Raw genomic sequence first — 25,022 nt, forward strand, 5'->3', positions numbered from 1 at the left:
TTTTATCTCTCCTCTCTCCTCTTTCACACTGGATCAAAAAGTGACCTTTAAATAGACCCTCATTCCTTTGTATTTTCATCTTTTTGTATTTACATGCCAATATAATCTTCAAATTAGTGTAATTTTATTATCCCTCTATTTTGCCTCTACTTTGGGAAGCTTTGCAGCTTCACAAATCTCCATCCTCCCTTGGAGATTACCCTCCCCATCTTGGTGGCCAAGCTTTCCTTGTGGCCAAGCTTTCCTTGTGGGCTTCACTTCTTTTTAAAAGAATCAAGCTAAAAACCAAGGGTAAGCCTTAATCCATGGTGTTTTTTCTATCTTTCTCAATGGTTATCTTCTTCCGAACCTCTCTAATGCTTGGGAAGCTTTTTAATCAATGGTTTTTGCTTGAAATCAAGCTTTTTAATGATTCATAATGTTTAATTGGATTAATGCTAATCTTTTATGCTTAAATTTAATATTTTTTATTAGAGTAAATCTCTCTTTTTAAAAGATTAATCATCTTTTTGGATGGATACTTGTTAGAAGGATGGATCTTAGTGCTAATCTCATTATCTTAATCAAAACTCTAGCCTTGACAAGCTAGAGAAGAAGATTAAGTATTTTTATGATTTTAATCTAGATAAAAATAATGATTAATTCTTTTAAACTTGTTTATGATTAAGAAAAATTATATTAATTCATTTTAAGATAGAAAAAGAGTTATGCTAACAATTTTGTAGGTATTTTCATATAGGAATGATAAATGGATATTTTTAAGATTAATCAAGAGCTATAATTATAATGATTCTTATAATTAAGTTTATAATTATGTTATGTATGCATAATAATAATTTTTTAGTTAAAAGAATAATTTCCACCACATTTCATAATTATGGGTATTTATTTAAAAGTAGAATTTTGAGAATTCTCAAAAAATGTAGCGAAGTTATGGCAAAAATTTTTTTTAATGATTTTTATTTTATGCATAATTTTGTTAATACAAAAAGAAGAATTCCCATCATATTCTAAGAATAAACATTTTTATGCTAAAAGAATGATTTTTGCTACATTTATGAAAAATACTTTTCTAGTGTTTATGCATAATTATTGAAATAGAGAAAAGAGAAATTTTTGTTATATTTATTTTACATGCATAAAAATTTAGATGCAAACAGAGGAATTTTCACGATATTCCATGTGCAAACATTTTAAATATTAAAAGAGGAATTTTGGTCATATTTAATTAAGAAAATACCTAAAGTAATTTCGGTGTTAAAAGAGAAGGTTTCACCATAATTCTACATAGAAATTTAAAGCATGTTGATGCCGAGATTTAATTGGAGAAAAGAATAATTCTATGAGAATAATTCAATAAAATGATTTATGGATATTCACAAAGGGATCGTTGGAAAAAGAATTATCTTTATAAAAATCCATTATTTATGAATAGAATTATTTAAAGTTCTATTATGTCCAAGAAAAAATAAATTCTCATAATTTTGCATTTTTCGTTAAGAATGGAAATCATAGTTCTATTATTTAAAGTTCTATTATGTCCAAGAAAGAATGAATTCTCATAATTTTGGATTTTTCGTTAAGAATGGAAATCACACTTAATTTATCAGAAAAAAAACAAAGAATTGTCTTTAGAAAATATCTTTAGGATTAAATTCGAGTAATTTAGGATTAGACTACGACCGCGTGAGAAAGGTGGGCCAGTAAGATGCTTACCCATCTCTCGAATAAAAAATTAAGCAAAACCTTGTGACCATTCCTATTTCTTCAGTACTATGAAGAATGGATTGCCGGTGATTTAGAGAAGTTTTCCTTAGACCCGGAATCATCGCAGTTATGCCAGAATGCTGGAGGGAGCATTTGGCATATATGTTTATCTAAGGGAAGTTCGGTTGCAACAGCTGGCAGGGAGTGTTCGAGGGACAGCTCATGCGGCAAAGCCTGCCGAGGTCTTGACCAACCTTGGTATGGTTAAAATGGTGCGCTTCCGGTACGATGGGCGAGGGCCGACGAAGCGGTCCCTGAGTGAAGTGCCAAGACACCTAAGGAGGTTAAAATGGCGCGCTTCCGGTACGATGGGCGAGGGCCGACGAAGCGGTCCCTGAGTGAAGTGCCAAGACACCTAAGGAGGATCCTAGAGGGTTTTGACCTGGCGATGCACGGGCTCATGGTGCCGAGCACACCCATGCGTATGTCGAGGAAGATATTGTATGACAGACCAATGTTATTGTAATTTATCAGTGGATCTCGTTGTTGATTCGTTGGTCTCAACAACGGAGAGTCCAGAGTGATACTGTTTTGTGAGAAACAAAGACTCAATGGAAATTTTGAAGTATGACATGTGTAACCAGTAAATTGTTTGTCAATGGATTGTTTTTTAATTATTATTAAAGTTTTAAAGAGGAGTGTGTGCGTATCTGTTTTCTAAAGCTAAAGTTAAGAAAGACATTTCAATTATGGGTGGGTGAGTACTTGTTTGAATCTACTGATTCTAGTGGCAGGGTGGTGGCTAACCCATGGGCCGGATGGGGTTAGGCTGGAATTAGTGGAGTTTTAATAATCAAACTGAAAAATCTTAGAATTACGCTAGGATTCGAGTATCTAGTTAATTCCCTGATAAATTTCTCAATTGAGTGGATCAACGGCTGTGCCTGATCTTGATTAGGAAAAAAGCGTTGAAATCAGTCAGATGATCAAATTATATCAGTGATAGTTTCCTTCTATCTGATTTATTCAAGTGAAGGGTAGTTTAGAATTGATCTCGTTAGAAAAATTCGTTAAGAAAAATCAAAAAGGTGGAATCGTCCCCGCTTTTCGGGCATGGGAAATTTTCCCGGTTTCGGTTTTCGAAGTGACCACCAGCCTAGTCTCGTGCTCGGACATTCGTAGGCGAGGCCCCGAGTGAGAAACCCTGCCCCACGCATGAGGGGGCTGCTTCCGCTACTATCAGCTACTGGGAGTCCGGTGCGTGGAGGGGACAGAGGGATCTCACAGGAAAGTTATAACAAACATGACATTGGGGGAGATTCGGGCTCCAAATGGGCCCTTTTAGAGTCCATTAAAATAATATAAGGGTAGACAATGAGAGTTCTTGGATTCTAGATCCATGTAACATGGATCTTTTTTGTCAAAGTGGTCCCCAAAATTTTGATCTCAAAAAAGTCCTCTGAATAAAATATATTGGCATAAAACTCAAAAATAAAAGAATGTCAGGCTTGAATACCACCTACCAAAACATATGTCAAAAGGAATATGAGGAAAAGAGGCTAGACTGATTGAAAGCTAGTTTGATTGAAGTATTAGGGAAAATATGAGCTCATTTTGGGGCCCTCTAAGGAGTTTCATTCTCTTTCTCTCTCTAAAAAATGGGGCCACAATGAAACTTAATTACATCATTCCCATTTTTTTTGGAGTTGGTAAATTTAGAATGTACGCTTCAAGGTATATAACATGATAGGATTCTAACATAGGATAGTGAAGCTCCCCAAAAAGTGGTTTCAAAAGTGATGATGTGGCATGTAACATTACATTTTGGCATCTTAAATCTTGTTTGTGGTGTATCTTGAGCATTACTACTTGAAAATTGTCGAAGACTGTATATTTGAAATCTACTCATCATAAGCTTATCAATGATATATCACATGAAGTGGTTCTGACATAAGATTGATAGGGCATGGCCCCATTCTTTAGCGAGAAAAAGAGCATGAAACTCCTTAGAGGGACCCAAAATGAGCTCATAATTTCCCTAATGTATTTCTCTACAATTTGAACTTATTTCTCTTTGTTTCCCGCCTCTCTTATAGCGTCACTTATTTCTGCCATATTTGCTTTATCTCTTCTTCTTCTTCTCTAAGCCTCTTTTTTTATTCAATCTAAATAGTTTGGTAAATTTCATTATGCTATGTTTGCTAATCATGATTTCTATTTTTTTTGTTATGTTTGTTAATTTTCTTGACCATGATGTATGTCATTTGTGAAAACTTACAAGGTTTTTTGTCAACTCGACTAGAAGGAAAACAAAGTACAAGGTTCACAACATTTCTTTAAAGTTTTATTTTTGTTATTTAAATTGTTGAGCTCAACAAAATGATAATAATGTTCTCTTTTCCCTCTGTAGATGAGATGTTGATGGTAGCTGGATCTCTCAATGGTTTAGGAAGTCAAATTGGATCATGATGAGACCCAACACCACTCGAGGAGAATTCAAGGTAAAATGAAAAAACATTGGTGATCCTAACAAGAATTGGAAAGGTAGGATCAATGAGTTTTGCAAGCGGCCAAATGGTGTAATGTACAGCATGTTTATATGCACACGGACATAATGCTACATCACCATGATGAAAGTACAAGATCTAAGACCAATAGTAATATTCAATAAGTAGTCTTTATTTTTTGTGTTCAATGCCTAATTGTTTTGTGCTCTATACCTAAGAATTAGAATTTTCTTACAACTTTATATTCATCGAATGTGGAAGAGTGAAAAAATGTAGAGTGCATCAGTGGAAGAATTAATGTCTTCCATATAGAGATATGCACATTGCTATATGATAACTCACGTAACATAGGGAATCCTCTTTTATAATTGCATGTATGTTTTGGCTAATGCAAATGATAATGTTGGTAGATTGGATTCTATCCCACTACCACCATTATGTCTAGCCAAGAATGGGTTTGTTCCTACATAGGCATCATTGCAGCATACAAGAATAAGATAAGAACAGATATGCATGCAGCAATGAAACCATCTCGGGGGGGTCACTCGTATAAATATGTAAGTATCACGTGGGTTCAACAGAAGGACATTTTAAATATTTAAAACTTACAGAAATATATTTACAGAGGGGATTTATTTATTGTATTTTAAAAAAATTTACAGATTTGAATAGGAAACGATACATTATATTCACTAAAAAATTCACAGATAAGGGAATTTTTAAATAGGCCTTGAACGCACGTGATATAGAGGATTTACATATAGTGACCCCCCCCCCCCCCCCCCCCGAGGAAACCATCAATAGATAACACTGTTTTGCGGACAAAATAGGTAATATTTCTTGAAAATGAGAAACATTTAGAATCTTTCAAAGATTCCATTAAAAAGGTTCAATTTTTACCTCTTTTTAAAAAGTGGTCTCTACGCATGCGTACAACACTGCCAAAAAGTGATAATATTTTGAGCACTTTACACATTTCTTACAAAAATTGACATGAAAAAAAGACTTCGTTTTGCTTACTTTTTGAGATTATAATTGAAAATATAACAATAAGTTTTCAAAAACATGCCAAAATAGAGACAATGTTTATTATTTTCATCTTCAATATTAAAAAAATGATACAACTATAAAAAGAAGCTATTTTCTAAACATATAGCTTATGGCATAGTTATGGTTCCTCATAATCATTGCTATCTATACTGACAACATCACTATAGTTGATGTGCCTTTCCCTGAGAAGGTAGACGAGGCATCCTCTTCTTCACTATCCATAAATACATTTTTTCTTCTATGTGTATACTTGAAGCTTAGACTCCTTGGGTCATTTTGCATGTTAGCATGATTGAGGATGTGCTACAGAGTGCAACTATAAAAAACTATTTATATAAATATATTACAGAGCGTTATCTTTATATAGTTACTATCTTAATTATAAAACCCTATTTTGGCTCCTGATGATAAGAGTAGTATTAAAATCCATTTAAAGCTCTTAAGTATCACAATTTCTTAATTAAGAATACATACTTTTTTTAAAAAGAGTTCGTTACACGTACAGATGAATTTTAAAATATCATGAATAAGCTATTTAAAAGTTATCTAATTTTGAAAAATAATTACACACTCATTTTTAAAGAAGATGTGTCCTTAATGTGACAGAAAGGGGTTAAAATGGTAATTTTAGTTATTAAATGAGTTTAGAAAGCATAAAAAAGCTCGCTTATAAGAAACAAAAGTTTATACTTTTTTTTGTAAAATATCAGGTAGGGATTTGGGTTCGAATCCTATTGGTTACTATATATGGTAAGGATGTTTTAGCTACAATATTTGTGGCTAACTTAATGCATAGTAAGAACTTCTCAGCTAAGAGTTGATGTTTTTCATCAACTTGATACAAAACATCAACTTTCTACACAAAAGATCAGCTTTTTACAAAACTTGATGTTTTGCATCAATGTTATGCAAAACATCAACTTTCCCACAAAACTTGATATTTTGCATCAAAATATCAAGTTTGATGTTTTGCATCGACTTGATGTAAAACATCAACTTTTTCATAAAACTTGATGTTTTACATCGAGTTGATGCAAAACATCAACTCTACTACAAAACTTGATGTTTTGCATATCAAATTTCAGAAGCTCTGGAGAAGAAAGTTGGAGGATTGGAAGTCAATTTTCACAAACGGCCTGTTTTAGCAATTCCATTTGCATTAGCATGCTCGGACAACATCTTTCACAAAATTTGAGTACCAACACAAGTATGTTTTGATGTGATATGCAGACTTCACAGAGCAATTTGCTGATGGAGTAAATTGCTCTGTGATGTCTACATATCGCATTGAAACATACTTGTGTCGGTACTCAATTGTTTTGAAATAGGTTGTCTGAGCATGCTCGTACAAATTTGTGGAATAGGTTGTCTAAAAATTGACCTGTGATTATATATCAAGTGAGGTCGCTTGATAATGCTCGCAACAATGTTAGGTTCTAAGGATGTCCATGTGAGTTGGTTTATACCATTTAGTGCCTTTACATAGATGTTTGCATCATGTGAGGGTGTCAAGAAAACAAAGTTTATATATCAAGTGAGGTCACTTGATAATGATTGGATGAACCAATTTTTGGGGGAGGTATGGGATGTAAAGAGGACCTCAATAGAGCATTCCATTGAATGTAAATAAACAATACCAGATGTAAGATTCAGGTGAAATTAAAACATAAAGTTTATTTGTGTTTGTAGTAAATTCTGTTAAAGGGTGACATCGGTTACTTTTAAGCATGGATTATTTTTATGACTAGGTATTTCATTGGGAGGCAAACATTATACATGCAGTTTCGTTATAGAAGATGGCGACTATGGAGAAGCATTTGGCAAAGCTTGGATCAAGACATATGTGATGGAACACGCTCTTCCATCATTGATGTTGTCATCCAATTGCAAGGTCAAGACCTGTTAGTGGGCAATTTAGAAAGCCATTGGCCATTGGCCTTTCTTCGACAAGACATCCAATTGATGTGTTGAGATGTACCGAGGGATTTCTATTTTAAGTTAGATGGTAGGAAAATTAAAAGCAAGAGTGAAGCTTGCAAAACCTTCTCTATTTGTATTGAACCACATATCTTAGAGGTTGTGGAAACCTTGAGATTGTAACCTTTCCATCTATAATAAAATTTCAAGACTTATCTTTGGTCTACATGATGTTGTATAAATGTTACTTCTTTTTGCATGTTTTTCTTTCTATGGCAACCACACGTATTGGGCATCTCTGCTCCTCTACCTTGAAAACGTCTAGATTTCAACATTAAGCCATAATAGGCTATTATTTGCATATGTTACTTTGAATTATACATATAAGCCCATATTAGTGCAATATAGACCTTGTACAGTGCAAGTCAGTACAATGCGATATAAGGCCTTTCCTCGTCTCACAGTTCAATGTAAATCTTGCAATATATAAGGTCTTTTTAGCTCGAATATGGAACCCTATTCCATATCTTTGTCTCATAGACGTGTTTGCTAAAATTTTAAAAACATAGACTTAGTATAGCTTGAATTCGAAACCATGGAGAACGAAAGGAACATATAATGTAAAGACATTATTGTAAAGTGAGTTCTCTTAGAGATCATCATTGCAACATGGAGATACAAAGATGCCTGGTTAAAAATCGGCCATGCCAAAATTTTGAACATATTGAGAGTAGTTAATACAAAGAATTTACACATTGTCAATATAAATTTACACATTACGTCAAAAGTGAATTGGTGGCTGATGCAGAATATTATCATTGGGTAGGGGAAGCTTGCTCTTACTGTGTGGGGAAGCTTGCTCTTACTGTGTGGGGGAGTGCTCTTGATGTACTTTCTCCCTCTAAGGGGATGGCAAATTGGCGAATCTCCAAGGTGGATCCACTCCCTGTCAGTTGGCATTTGTGGATACTGTCGTGGTGGTAGCATTGGTCTTGGCCGTTGTGGAAGAGACACAACTGCATATGGCATATCAAGCTCTCGTTGCCCAATATTGTTAATTAGAGTCTCAATTTTTGTGGCCCTATATAGTCGTACATCCAAATCTATATAATCCGATAGTCGTAGATTCTACACATACAAAAAGTTACATATGTGCTATCAATGAATGTATAAAGAAAATGAGGTATCATTAGAAGAAAAAGTGCATGCTTACATTTTCTAAGGGTAGTGCCAACATTGCATGCAGAAGTAACACGACATTGTAGCACACTCTCCAACCATAGCTAAAGCCATCTTGTTTCTTTGGGACTCTACATCTAATGATCTTCATTGAATCTAAAATCTCCTCTTGGGTAAGGGCCTCAATACTAGCTATTAACTTTCTAATAGATCTCCACACCATTTTTCAATTGTCAATAATATCCCTCCCCCCCCCTCTCTCTCTCTCTCTCTCTCTCTCTCTCTCTCTCTCTCTCTCTCTCTCTCTCTCTATGAGTAATATAAAAAATGATCGTGTGGACTTACTACCTCGCGTTGCCATGAAATCCTGTAGTTGAACTAGCAAGATAGCATCTCTTCGCCTCAATATCTACAATAATCAAACTCCAGTGTCCACTACAAAAGTCAATAAACATTATAAGATGGTAAACCTAGTATCTATGTCAAAATACCAAAAGTACAATTTAGGTCACATAACACTTACGCTTCATGGTAGGCCATTACAAAGATCTAGGCATGGTCCACGTCTATGTACCTAAACCATGGACACATATCCACGTAGCAAACTTCATCTAAAACCAGAATTGGGGATATAAGAGAATCCAAAATATATACCCTGCGTTGAGCATCCCGTGGTAGATTTGATAAAACCAGACTGCACAAATAATTAACATCATATTTTAAGAAAAAGAACAATTTAAACTAAAGTTTAGGGCATGGAACATAACAAACCCCAAAACAACCTACATAACTCTGTCATTGACCTCCTTGTGGATCCTGGATAACACCACAATATCTTCCATCTCGAAAGGGAAGTATTGAAAAGTGTCTCGCATCAACAATCTCACAAAATGAATGAGGGGAAAAAATAACTCAAAGCCTGGACATTAGAACTATGCAATTATTTAAATTCAGCTTCTCTCCTTGCCCTTTCAATTCTCTCCATATCAGCCTCCCTATTTTTGACTTTATCGTTAGCATTTTATACATTGTGCCGTGTATCACGTGAATGATTTCCCTTAGTCACTTCAGTGACAATAGTATGTCCTTGCCTCAACGGGGGGATCTTCAAGATATCTTTCATCCTTGTGTCAGCAGTGAGGCTCACTGGCTCTAGGGTTTTTTCATATATGAACCTAAGAAGCCATAGCGAGTATATGTCCTTTGACATTACTATTACTCTATGTGCATGGGCAGCTAGAACGTAGTTTTCCTAGAAATGCTCAATGAGCCAATCCTCGTCGGCAGCCTCATGCAAGCACCCCCAACACCGAGGCCTACCAATGCACATTATAGTAGTTTCTTTCACAAATAGATATGATAAGGTGCTTGAATGGGACCTTCAAAATGGCACACTACATATGCCTCTGCACCTCACAAGCTGACGTGAGATGGAGCTATGCTACTCGTACCTTTGAGTCCTCATTGAGCGAGGGCTGGAAATATTATTCCCTGGTCCATCTTTATGAGCTTTCTACCCTATTTTGGTATCCTTAGACAAGGAGGCCCTCGCTGTCTTCTTTGTCTGTGCCATCTACAAAATATTCAGATGGATGGCTCAAATGACTAAGAAAATTTTTGGATAAATATCACTACAATGCGATACGTGGAAAATGAACATATGCGTTGTATTGAATTTGTGTTTAAAGGAAACACATAAAATCAGCTTAAAGGAACAATAAGGATAAATTTTGAATTAAACTCACTACAATGCGATAACGGGACTTCCGACACACTAAATACCCCATATCGCATTGTACTGCATTCATAATCAAAGGAACTCCAACACGCAAAATAGGCTTAAAGGACCACTAAGGATAATTTTTGAACAAAACTCACTACAATGCGATAAGAGGACTTCAAACACACTGAATCCCCCATATTGCGTTGTACTACATTAACAATGAAAGGACCTCCAACATGCAAAATAGGCTTAAACAAGCATGAAGGATAATTTTTTAACAAAACTCACTACAACGCGATAAGAGGACTTCAAACACATTGAATCCCCCATATCGTGTTGTACTGCATTAACAATCAAAGGAACTCCAACATACAAAATAGTCTTAAAGGATCACTAAGGATAAATTTTTAACAAAACTTACCACAACACGATAAGAGGACTTCAAACATACAGAATCCCCCATATTGCATTGTACTGCATTCACAACACGATAAGAGGACTTCAAACATACTGAATCCCCCATATTGCATTGTACTGCATTCACAATCAAAGAAACTTTGACACACAAAAAAGGGTCAAGTGACCAAACAATGAAAACATATTCAATAAAATTCACTACAATGCAATAAGAGGACATCCAACACGTAGAATGTTCCATATCATGTTGTATTAAATCATCACTGAAGAAAACTCAAACACAAAAAATTGGCCCAAATACAATGCGATATGCAAACAAACAACATATTCAAACCAATAAATCACATTGTGTTGCATTCAAAATTAAAGAAATGCAATAACATATTTGGATTCAATGCACTACAATGCGATGGGAAGGGTTCCAAGAAATTGAAACGCCCATATCATGTTATATTGACTTCATAATGAAGTAAACTCACTCAGGAGTCCACATAGAAAAGGAAGAAGAAGACATGGTGCAAGTCAATAAACATTGTATTAAGAAATGGACACTTACTTGTTAACAAGATTTCATCCACAAAGGGATGAAATGGTGTAGACGATAGAGAGCAGATCATGACGACGATGAAAATCGATCAAAATACGGTGCTATTTATGCAGAGCTTGATGCTTAATTCGACAATTTAGGGTTTAACAGAAGGGATCCCACCTTAAGTCGATGTTGATGTTGCATGATGACATTGGCGTTAAGTGCATGTGGCAGGCAATGATGATGATCGAATGCATGAGTGACACATTTCTATCACTCGTGTGAATAAACATGGATGACTGCCAATGAAATCCTTCCACATGTAAAGACCTTTGGGTAATGCAGGCACTCCAACATGCATTATTTATAGCGTGAGTTTCAAGCACACTTGGCTTTTTTTTGTGCAACTATTTTCTTGCCCTTGCTTGCTCATCTTTGATGGTGCGACTGGTGTTGGCAATTCTCCTGATCTTCTCGACAGCACTAATCTGTGACAGTCTCCAACCTTAAGGCGATTTTAAGGTCAGTTGAGTTCACGAGTTTTATTGGTCTTAAAATGTTCGTTTTCATATGATTGTGAGCAACATTTCTTCTTTTCCTATGTAAATCATGTATAATTGATAAATAATAATTGAGATTCATTTTTACAATGCGGTGTAGGGCTTCACTCAACGTCCACCCAAAATCGCGTTGTACTAACTTGCATTATACAAGGTTAGTATAGCATGAATTTGAAAAATATGGGCGATCTCCAGCCCATACTCTTATTTTTAGTTGAAATTACTTTGAGCTTTAGTATAACATGATGTAGGGCTTTACTCCACCCTAAATCTTGCTGTAATGACTTACGTTATACAAGGTCAGTATAACGCGAATTCGAAACCATAGAGAGATTGCCAGCCTATGCTCTCGTTCTTAGAAGCCACTTTTTAATATTCTCTACATATTTACTCAATATAGACCTAGTATATTATAATTCAGAACAATGTGATAAAAGTCTTCACTCGCTAAAAACATCCACCCTATATCGCGCTGTACTGGCTTGCACTATACGCTCTCATTATAATGCGAATATGGAAGCCTACTTTTTTGATCAGCTACATTGCATACTTGTGCAATGTGAAACTATATGGTCCTTGTGTATACAATGGAAAACTGAGTATCGTGAACTTTAGAGGACTGTTTGTTAAATATTAGTGTAATATAGACCTTGTATAGTGCAAGTCAGTACAACACGATATAAGGCCTCTCCTCATCAACATCAAATGTAAATCACGTTGTAGTGACTTGCAATATACAAGGTCTTTTTAGCTCAAATATGGTGTGTTTGCTAAAATTTTAGCAATGCAGACTTAGTATAGCTTTGTTGGAATTAGGGTTAGGGTTGCAATAGTGCACACACATAAGATAGAAAAGCTTGAGAGCACACAAACTCAGTAGATTAGAATCAAAAAATGTATTCCAGATACAAAAGATAAGTACACACCCCAAAATGAGTAGATAAGAGGGTGTACATACGCATGGGAAAAAAAACCTCCTAGTGAGGGAAAACGTGCCCCGACGGTCCTAAGTGTGTTCACACACATCACTACCATATAATGCTACAAATCCCTCCTGGAGTAATGATGTGAACATGTACAGGGTAGGCCGATCAATCCTAAAAAGACACTAAGCTCAAAGCTTTACGAAAAGCTTCAAACTTCCCACCACAAGGAAGAGCCTTCGTGAATAAATCTACCTTGTTGTCATGTGTAGGCACATAGACCAAGTTAATTTCTGATGTGTAGAGAGTCCTTCCCTGACATAGTGGTAATGCACCTCAATGTGCTTAGTGCGAGCATGAAACACTAGGTTCCTCGTAACTGTTAATGTGCTCTGGCTGTCAATGAAAATCGTAGTGCTAGACGACTGTCCAACACCTAAATCAGCCATAAGATCTCTAAGCCACACACACTCAACTATAGCTATAAAAGCTACCCTATACTCAGCTTCACAACTAGAAGTGGCCACTATAGGTTGCTTCTTGTTGAGTCATGATATACATGAATCACCAAGGTGAAACCAAAACCCACTAGTGGACACTCGTGTGTCATAACATCCATCCCAATCTGAATCACTGAAATCATGGAACTATGACTCACCCCCCTTTGGATAAAATAATCCAAAATACTCAGTGCCCTATAAATAGCAAAAAACCTGCTTATTAATAGCCTACCAATGCTTCGTACCTGGGCTATGCATAAATCTTCTCAACTGCGAGACCGCATACTATTATCTGGCCTCGTGTTGCACACATAAAGAATGGATCCAATAGCCTACTGATACAAACTAGCATCAAAAGAGTCTTCTACATCTTGAAGAATAAGTCAAGCACCTATCCCATAGGTGTAGCCACATGTTTACAATATTCAAGATTAAACCTCTTCAATAGCTTCTGTATATATTTATACTGCAGCATAACAATGCCATCATTACGTTACATAAACTGAATCCCCAAATAGTAATGCAAGGGTCCCAAATCTGACATCTCAAACGATGACTGCAAATTAGCCTTAAAGGCTGAAATTTGATCTATATCGGATCTCATGAGCAACATGTCATCAACGTATAGAACGATGACCAAAAATGTGTCCTTACTCCGCTTCACATAGAGGGTACTCTCTGTTGGACTGTTGCAAAAATCATTTGCAACCAAGTATGCACGAATCTTCTCATACCATGATATAAGAGCCTACTTAAGGCCAAAAAGAGCCTTTTTCAACCTGCATACTTTAGACTCTTCTCCTTTCATAGCAAAACGAGGAGGCTATGATACATACACCTCCTCATGTAAATCACCATTCAAGAATGCAATCTTAATGTCCAACTGATGTACATTCCACCCATGATGTGCTACCAAAGCAATGAGACACCTAATGGTAGTCATACGAGATGTGGGTGCAAAGCTCTCATCATAATCACTTCCCTTTTGTTGGGCGGCATACCCCTTTGCAGCAACAAGTCTGGCCTTGTAGCGCAATCAATGCTACCATCTGCTTTGTGTTTTAACTTGTAAACCCACTTAGTAACAATGTCCTTCTTACCATGAGGTAGATCTGTCAAATACCAGGTGTCATTCTTGAGTATAAAGTTATACTCATCCTACATAGCATGCGTCCCAATGATCATCATCCTGTGCTTCTTCAAAGGAAACAAGTTCCTCCTCATTACATAAAGTAGAAATGAGAACATGATCCACATGAGAATAATCTGCACGATGAGAACCTGCACGAGTTCTGCTAGGTAAAGGAGTTGCCAACTTGCTATCCCTCAATGTCTACACAAGTCATTTTGGCATACGCCTAGATTCTTCAATATCCTCATCCACTACATCCTCAATAATTGCCTCATCAAAAGGCTGATTTGTAGGCTGATTTTGTACCTGTAAAGGCTGAATTTTAGCACTTGGTTGAGCATTCAATTGCTCTACATATGGTTGCCCTCATTAAACAAAGGTAGGAGCGAATCAAACATGTCCTATGAGCATACATTGTGTTGTTTTTTGCATGAAAGAATGGGTTGAATTGAGTTTTTGAAAAAAACAACATCTCTACTTACCAAAATCCGCTTTGAGACCGGATGGTAGAGTTTATATCCCTTGCTTTCTGAACTGTTTTCCATATATATGCATTTAACTACCTTATCATCAAGCTTACTGCATTGATGCTCAGGCACAAGAGCATAAGCAAGACAACCAAAAACATGCAAATGAGCCATAGAAGGCTTCCTGCCATGCTTATCTTCATAAAGAGTTTTAGACTGCAAGGCCTTGGTAGGGCATTTGTTCAACACATAGTTTGCGCACATAGTTGCCTCTAACCAAAAACCATGAGGTAAATCTTGGGCTCTCACCATACATCGTGCCATATCTATGAGAAACTTGTTCTTCCTCTCAGCGCCACACCATTTTGCTGAGGTATGTATGGCACTGTACATTGATGCCTTATGCCTTTTTCAGCCATATATGCATGAAATTCCTTGGACATACTCCCCCCCTCGATTTGAATGAAGGGTGTAAACTTTACATTCACATGCATTTTCAGCCATGGACACAAAGTGCCTAAAGCACATAAAAATCTCTGACTTCTAGCTTAATGGATACACCCAGCTATATCTGGAGTAATCATCAATAAAAGTGACAAAGTAGAGCTATCCCCCAATATATGGTGTCCTCATAGGACCACATAAATCACTATGTATAAACTGTAATCTCTTAATAGCTCTCACAGATCCATCCTTCGGAAATGATGCCCGATGCATTTTACCAAGAATACACCCTACATGTCTAGTAGGGGTCTCAAGAGTTGGCAACTCAGACACAATATCATGCCTTTGAAGGCATAACAAACTGCCATAATTCAGATGGCCAAATCGTGCATGCCATAATTTTACATCACTCATAGCACGAGTTGTAGAGATTGAGCAAGCATCATGCTACAACTTCTGAAATACATCCATCTTGTATGGGTCATGAAACAAGGTACCTGAGGCAATGAAAGAATAACCATCATTTCTATCTTGAAATTTACATCTATCATCCATAAATTTCACCATCAAGCCTGACAAGGCTAAGGCTGAAACTGACAGTAAGTTCTTCTTAATGCCTGGCACATATAAAACTTTAGAAAGAGTAAATGCACCCCCATTTGAGCACAACTCTACCAACTCCTTTGATAGGATATGAGGAACCATTTTCACATGTGTACTAAGGTTTCTTTGTGACCAACAAGCTACCAAGCTACTAAGGTCCATTGATCTCCCCAGACCATTTCATCTCGCCAAAATTGTCTACAAAGCTCACGTGTGTGCATTTTCTTCATCTCAAGTCTGCGCATAATTGTTTGCTTCGTTATCTTTGTATCTGCTGTGTGTTATCTTTGTATCTGCTGTGTGTTTGCTCATGTCTCTCCCTAGATGGTTTTGGCGCGGCGAAACCATCAAGAGAGTGTTTGTTCCTCCTATTGATGGGCAAAGCTTGTGTATTATTGCCTAATTTGTGCCCAAATTAGTGCTACAATGTGGGCTACCTTGAATGTGTGCTCAGGTCCTCTCCTCCCTAGACAGTTTTGTTGATAGTTTTGTTGGCAGAACCATCAAGGGAGTGTTTGTTCCTCTTGGCCAATCTTGTGTATTATTTGGACAGTGAAGGCAGGGAGATCATTTCAATACTACGCTTAGTGTCGGTCCTTCTGCACTCAACAGCCCAACAGGGAAAAATGATGGCACCTCAAGAATGCTCTTATCCCCACAAGTAATTAAGACAAACATGCAAAAGAAGCCTACAAGACCTACTAGAGTTGTAGAACTTTTGCCTAAATTAGTAACCCTTTGTTTCTATTAATAATACAAGTATTGGACCCGCGCGTTGCTGCAGCAAGTAGAGTTCCATAAAAAATAGACTCAGTTTCTCCAATTTAGGTCATGTTTTAAATAAACCCAATACATTATTTCAAGTGACTTCATATATACATATCTCAAAATAACATCCATGTCTCGTAGATTTATGGCAAAAACAAAAATATCATAGTAATGTAGCATACGAAGATGCAAAAAAGGACCAATATTACATATTCTCAAAATGCACCACAAAATACGTATTCTGAGTCAGTAATGTTAGAATCAACAAATTGAATTCTTCTCTTGTGAGAAGGATCATTCAATTGTCTCCTCATCACAATACGCTCTCTATTGTAAAGCGGTGATCCATCCCGCATATGCTTTACTATCGATGAATGCAAAGGACCTGCACAAACAAAACAACGATAAATCAAATCGCAAAAGGACCTGCACATAACGACACATCGATAAATCAAATCTCAAAAGGACCTGCACATAACGACACATCGATAAATAAAATCTCAAAAAAATCTTATAATAGAAAAACATAATTAAAATTACCTCGTACAATAGAACATCAAGTGGATGGTACATGAGGAGCTCTAGTATAAAACCCATAACGAATACCAATGGTCATGATGGATGTACGAAACAACCACTCATGAATACCCTTCAAATGATGCAAAGCATCTGTCCACCTCTATCCAAAACAAATAGACACCCCACTCCTCATCAGGAACACCGATCCCATACATCTCGATGCCTTCGTTGATAACTCTTACCAATAAACGTATCAATGTCATGCAATATCCTAAAATCAAATCATAACAAATAGGTTATACAATTATTTATATATAGGTTCAAAAAATATTCATACAATGCCTAAGAATTACACTTATACTTACCCATCCCTATAAGCATCAATCATAATCCCTGCTACGTGACCTGCAGTAATAGGAGCTGACCATAGCGGTGGCTCTGTACAGATAGACATTAGTATAGAATGTCATGTTCCATACTTTGTAATCAAGAAAAGTTATGCAAATATAGAGAATAACTCACTTACTATCCTCGACAAAGACATGTCCAATGTAAAGGTAATCTTAGACATGTCTGTCAAAACATAAACAACAAAAATAGGTACTTTTACCATGGACAAATATGTATAAAATAAGAAATCACAACAAAATTAATCGAATTGCAGAACTTAAATAAGAAACCTGACTTGTCACTTTGAAGTCATCAAGATCTCCTTATAAACAATATTGTTTATTGTAGGTGTATAGCTTTGAAGATCATCAAATGAACACTCCACATTAGCGTTATCCTCAAGTAACACCTTCACAGCATGAGGAGACCGTGCTCGTGACAACGCGACATACAATTGCCCATGAGTAAACACAGGAGTCACCAAAGACAACCCCAAGACATTTAGGGTTTGACCTTGTGATTTGCTTATTGACATGCCAAATGCCAGCCGCACGGGAAACTGTCTCCACCTCATGGTGAATGGTAGTTGGGCCTCGCTGCATATAAGGTAATCCGTGGAAGAAATACTCTTTCACCAACTTTAGTACCAGTGATGATTTCAGTCTCCAAGACTTTAGAGTGAAAGGCCTTACATATCATCCGTGTACCATTACAGAGTCCACGTCTTGGATCCAAGTTACGAAGCAAAATAACAGGAGCTTCTAACTTTAAAACCAAGCAGTGAGGTGGAGGAATGAATTTTCATCATTTTCAAGAATTGAATCTGCACTGAAATATTGCTTAGGCTCACCAGGCATTGCATCCAAAGCTGTCTTATTCACAATATCCACTTGACTGTTTATCGAAGCAAGAATAGCACGCTCACTAAAGTATGAAGCATATGTCATAGTGATAGCCAATTCAGAGTATACGCAATGTACCAAAGTCTTTAAGAGTCGATCTTTGCAAGACCATACTACTTGGTAGTGTCACCATCGTATTATCATCACTACAATCCACTCCATTCCCAATATTCATGACCCACTGTTTAAACTCATTGCATCCATTAGTATTGCTTGATTGAATACGCATATTTCCAGTTAACTTTAGAACTTTGATAGAGTTCCATAGAAAGGAACGACACAATGCTGCATTAACAATATCCTCACGTCTTCCCTTCATAATAACAGGCAAGATTTGCCTAAAATCTCCCCCCATTAATACAACCTTTCCACCAAATGGCTTATCTGAGAATAATACATCTTGTAAGCTCCTATCCAATGCTTCAAAAGCATAACGATGAATCATTGGAGCCTCATCCCAAATAATGAGCTTACAAACTCTCAAAACCTCAGCAAGTTGTCCATGTACAGGGATTTTGCAAGTTGAAGAATTGTTTAGCTCCAGAGGTATCTTGAATCTAGAATGTGCAGTACGTCCATTCGCCAAGAGTAGAGAAGCAATACCTGACGATGCAGTGGGCCAAAGCAACATACCCTTGTCCACGCACTCGTGCAAGTAAGCAATTATACAAATAGGTCTTGCCCGATCCCCCCGGACCATCCAGGAAAAAAATGTCACCTGCATCTGTCGCAATTGCATGCATTACAACATCAAAGCAACACGCTGGCTATCTGTTAATGTTGACTCCATAGCACTTGACAGGTTAGATTGTTCGACAGTATCAAAAGATCTCTCTTCCAAAAGCAATCTATTTTCACCCAAGACTTCCAAATCAGTTCTGTTTAGTTCAGGCATTCCTTCAAAATCTGCCAATGTCCGTCTCTGAGCACGAAGAATTTCTTCTAAATGTAGTAGTGCATGAGTTTCAGCTAATTGTTCAATACCAATAAACTGACCCCTGCTTCTCGATAACTGGTATAGAAAATCTTCTATCATTTCTTCTCGAAATCTCTTCCACAATATTCCTGGACAGGAAGGCTCACAAAATAGCAATATAGTACCCAAAAGACATCTCAATTGCAAGGCATTTTGCATGGATGATGCTTCCTCCATACATGCAACCCATTCAGAATCATCTCAATTGCAAGGCATTTTGCATGGATGATGCTTCCTCCATACATGCAACCCATTCAGAATCACCATTAAGCGAACGCAAATCTTCAAATGACTTAGATCCTTTACATATTGTAAGAAGTAGGAGAACATAGTATGCCTCACCTGCCAAAGGAGCTACAAGCCCTATAGTGTTTCCAATCTTTCTTTTGGTCCATTTCTTCGACCTGGAGTTCCAAACCCATTGTTGAGGGAAATCACTATACAATGTATTGTTTGCTTCAGGATGTTGATCACAGGTAAACCATTCAGTCATAGTAGTCTTGCCTACATTTTCCCTTTGAAAAACATGTGTAATATTATCATCATCTCTGAAGATAACATTCTGACCCCCATCTAAGTGTACCTGCAACCGTTGCACATCAAGCTTCTCATTGTGTAAATCATACTCAAAGAGTCTCCAACATGCCTCTGATTATGCAGACGTAACGTGCATCTAAATACCTCTGAATCTCATCGACTACATTAACATCACCACCTTGTACAGTGCTAAATCTTATTGTTGCTCTGTCATGCCCCTTGTATATGTACTTGTAAAGATATTTCACTACTGCTATTGTTGAGCATATTTCCACATTTACATGAGCATTATATGTGACTGAAAGATAAGGGTTATATGGCACAACCCATCAACATTACACTTTTTCAATGCCACAGTTCTTCCATCATTTCGACGCATATACATTGGGTAACCACTCTCATCCACAGTAGTCTCTTGTGCAAAAGATCGTGGATAGTTCCTTGTGCATTTCCCTTTATCCATACAAATTGCACTTGGATTGAATGGCCCATAGGGCCCATGGATATTGCAATGCAACACGACATCATGTAGAGCAGGAAACATTTGCTTTGTCAGGCAATTCGGCACATACTAATCTGTCATAGTCTTGGAGAGTCTTAGGTTTATGGGCACTATCCAAGATCAATAACGCGTGTGAATGAGGCAATCCTCTTTTTTGGAACTCAATGACACTCACATATCCAATCACCTTACCAAAGAGCTCCTTCTTCACGATATTTTTCATCATATTTGAATGTTTTTGGTGAAACACTCTAGTAGTCAAATCAGGCCGGTCACATGCACTTTTGTAAGATTCCTCCCCCAACCCCTTTTTGATGTCTAGTATCTTCCCCTGTAATCAATCCCTCTTCAGAAATATAAAGGCCTTGTTCTAACTGTTTTAGCCTAGAGAGAGAAAAATATGCTAGAGAGAGAATATTCAGATTATGAATATTTTTGGATAGAAAATTAACTCATCTTATTAAAATAAGTTCCCCTGAAATAGAAATTCAAAAAGAATTTTCCAATGTGCAATTGGAGTTAATTGGAAATAAGTATAAAGAACCTTAGTCTAAGGGTCTAGATTTTCAGAAATTTTTAGATTATGGTCCAATTAAGGTTCCTATGGGCCAATAGCATCAATCCACATGTAGGGAGGAGATAAATCCAATTTGTAAAATAAGATACCCAAAAATGAGTAAATGCTCACATAAGATGAAGAGTTGAAAATGTACAAGATTTATTAGTTAAAAAAAACTATGAGCAATATTAAAAATATGAGATATTTTGGGTATCCAAAAATGAGTAAATGCTCACATAAGATGAAGAGTTGAAAATGTACAAGGTTTATTAGTAAATAAACACATATGTAAGGAAGGGGAGTTCTTTAAAGGAGGTGCATATTTCACATAAGATGAAGAGTTGAAAATGTACAAGGTTTATTAGTAAATAAACACATATGTAAGGAAGGGGAGTTCTTTAAAGGAGGTGCATATTTCACATAAGATGAAGAGTTGAAAATGTACAAGGTTTATTAGTAAAAAAACTATGACACATATGTAAGGAAGAGGAGTTCTTTAAAGGAGGTGCATATTTCACATAAGATGAAGAGTTGAAAATGTACAAGGTTTATTAGTAAAAAACTATGAGCAATAAAATTTTGACACATATGTAAGGAAGGGGAATTCTTTAAAGGAGGTGCATATTTCACATGCTTGAATGAATTTTAAACTCAAAAATAATGTGATATTTTTATCTCTCATCTCTCTTGAACCAAACCAAATCAAAATGGAACCAAACCGAATCAAAAAGTAACCAAACTAGGTCCAAATCTAGTCCAAATTCAACCAAACTGACTTGGAAAATTCTAGAATCAGTTTGTTTGGTTAGGAGCTCAAATTTTCCTATAAATAGAAGCCTCCCCTTGTTGAAAAAAATATAGTGTCTTATGCTTTGTCACTCTACTCCACCTAAGCCAAAAAATATAGTGTCTTATGCTTTGTCACTCTACTCCACCTAAGCCAAAAAATATAGTGTCTTATGCTTTGTCACTCTACTCCACCTAAGCCAAAAAAATATAATGTCTTATGCATTGTTACTCTACTCTACCTAAGCCAAGAACTGTGAATTCTTTAATAATTCACTAGTTTTTGATACTTCTCTCTTTCTTCAATCCCCATTGGTGGCTCCATCAACATACTAAACCAATTGATTGGTTGGGGGCCTCTACCGTGAATAAAGAATCAAGCAAATTATAAGGTAAGTATATTGAATTTTGATCTTTCTATAATTTCTCAATGATTCTCTCTTCTCAACCCCTCTCAAGCTTGAGAAGTTTAATTGGTATGGTTTTTTAAATGCTATTGAAGTTAATTGGTGAATAGTAGTGAAGAGTTACATAATTTAATAAATGCTATAGAAGTTAATTTCCATTTATGTTTAAATTCTAATGGTTTTTATGTAATTTCTCTCTCTCACTCAAGAAATGGTCATACTCATGAACCATTCTCAATCCAAATGAAGCTTTTCATAAAGCCTTTCCTTAATCCAAGATTAAGCTATGCTTGAGGCCAAATTAATGGCTTTTTGCTATGCTTTTAGTTTATGCACATTGATGATTCAATCCATTATGGATTGATGACCCAATTAGAGACCATTCTAATTGTTTTCTTAATGATCCAATTAGAGACCATTATGGATTGATGATCCAATTAGAGACCATTCTAATTATTTCTTTAATAATGAGCTTTATCCCTTAGAAAAAAATTGAGATTTATCAGTCATAGTAGCGGAGCTATGGCAAAATTTTTATAGAAATTACGCATAAAAATAAATTCCTTCAAAGTATAAAAAGAGGAATTCCTACCATATTCTAGGAACTATCATCCTAGATTAATTAAAAGAATTTTATTATGCATGGAGATGTAGATGTTGCATGTAGATGTAGATGTATGGATGTGAGTGTGAATGTGGAGGTGGATGTATGCATGGGACGTGGATGTATGCATGTAGAAATAGATGTGTAGATGAGGATGTAAATGGAGATGTGGATGGATGCATGTAGATGTAGAGGTATAGATGTAGATGTGAATGGAGATGTGGATGTATACATGTAGATGTAGATGTATAGATGTAGATGTGGATGTGGAGGTGGATGGATGCATGTAGATGTAGATGTATAGATGTAGATGGGAATGGAGATATGGATGTATGCATGTAGATGTAGTTGTGAATGGAGATGTATATGTATACATGTAGATGTAGATGTATAGATGTAGATGTGGATGTGGATGGGGATGTATGCATGTAGATGTAGGTGTATAGACGTAGATGTGGATGTAGAGGTGGATGTATGCATGTAGATGTAGATGTATAGATGTGGATGTGAATGTGGAGTGGATGTATGCATGTAGATGTAGGTGTATAGACGTAGATGTGGATGTATGCATGTAGATGTAGATGTATAGATGTGGATGTGAATGTGGAGTGGATGTATGCATGTAGATGTAGATGTATGGAGGTGAATGTGAATGTGGATGTGGATGTATGCATAGGGATGTAGATGTATGCATGTAGATGTGAATGTACGCATATAGTTGTGGATGTATGGATGTGAATATACGATTGTGATGTGAGGGAATCTGAAGTGATGAGATGGAAATGATGTGATTGGATGAGTATACATATAAATGGAATATGGAATAAGTAATGTAGATTGAGGAGGGATAATGTGGAAAAATGAAAGTTAAAATAGAAATTGTATTGTAAACTGTTTGTAAATGCTGTTTGTAAATGCTGTCTGTAAATGATTGTTTTATGTCAAGAATGCTGGGGGGAGCATTTTGACCGTCTTGTGATTAAGGTCGTGATGAGAAAGTTGCAACTGCTGACGGGGAGTCAATGAAGGACGTCTCGCGTAGCAAGGTCGGCCGAGGTCTTGACCAGCCTCGGTGCGATTAAAATGGTGAGCTTCCGGTACGGTGGATGAGGGGCCAAGGAAGCGGCCTATGCGTGAAGCGCTAGGTTACCTGCGAAGGATCCTAGAGGGTGCTGACCATACGGTGCTCGGGCTCTGGGTCGCCTAGGATACCCACGCGTGCGTCGAGGAAGATATTGGAATAGAGTTGGAGTTGTTTTCTGAAATCGAGCATGGATCTGGTTGACTGACCTTGCTGGTCTTCAATGGATGAGTCCATGGCTCCTTATATGGATCCGTTGGTTGATCTTGCTGATCTTCAACGAGAGTCCATCATGTTAAGTGATTATATTGCCAAGTATTATGGGCTAGGAACTATCGAAACGGCTCCTGAGCGTTCTAGTTGCCAATGATGCCATAGATACTCTGATGAAGGAATGATGGAAAATTAAGAACCAATTGGATAAATTGGAAGATGGTGATCAATGATACTATGGTTTTATTAAAGGATTGTTTTAAACTGGTTGAATCTGGTTGAAAAAGGCAATTTCATATTGGGTGTGTGAGTGGTGTGACTAGTTTTATTTTGCATGAACATCCGGCTAGGGGGCCTTGGAACTCTTTTCCTTGGTACCCGGGACAAAACCTAACCAAATTTTTAATTGGATCCCATCACTACAGTGGTTGGGCGGTTGGCTAACCCATGGGATTGGATGGGGTTAGGCTGGACTGATGGATCTGTAAATCGAGACTCAAACTTTTGTTTTTACGATAGAAAAAAATAAATAAATCCCGGACAGTAACTGTTCTATGGATAGGAATCAACGGCTGTGCCTCTTGAATGGGAAAAAAAGCGTTGATCCCAATGATCCAAGTGCAAGTTTCTTCCTTGAACTGACTAAGTATCTTATAGATGTAATTGGATCATCTCGATCAGAAATGATCTTGACTACGTTAGAGTAAAAAGTTATCCTGGTGGCATCGCCCGTGCTTTCCGGTAAAGGAAGTTTTTCCGGGTTCGGTTTTGGAATAACTGACGGATTAGTCTCTTATCCGGATATCCGTGGGCGAGGCCCCGAGTGTGGGACCCCTGTCCCGCGCGAGAAGCGCTACTTCCGCTGCCAGTACCCTGAATCCGTTGCTCGGTGGGAACAGGGATCTTACAACTTTGGCCCGGGAGTAAAGCATCTAATACCTCTGGCCACTTTGGGTTACAAGTGAAAGTAATGAATAAATCGGGCTTGTCCTTTGAACGAACAATTTCCATGGCATCCTGATAAAGTTGATACATTTGTCGTGGCCCACCAGTAAAACTAGAAGGTAACACTATTCTACTTCCCAATGTCCTTCCTGCAATACCACTTCCACTTCCTTCC

This window comes from Cibotium barometz, chromosome 50 (assembly GCF_041138505.1).
Source record: "Cibotium barometz isolate CiBa-2024 chromosome 50, ASM4113850v1, whole genome shotgun sequence".
Taxonomy (NCBI): Eukaryota; Viridiplantae; Streptophyta; class Polypodiopsida; order Cyatheales; family Cibotiaceae; genus Cibotium; species Cibotium barometz.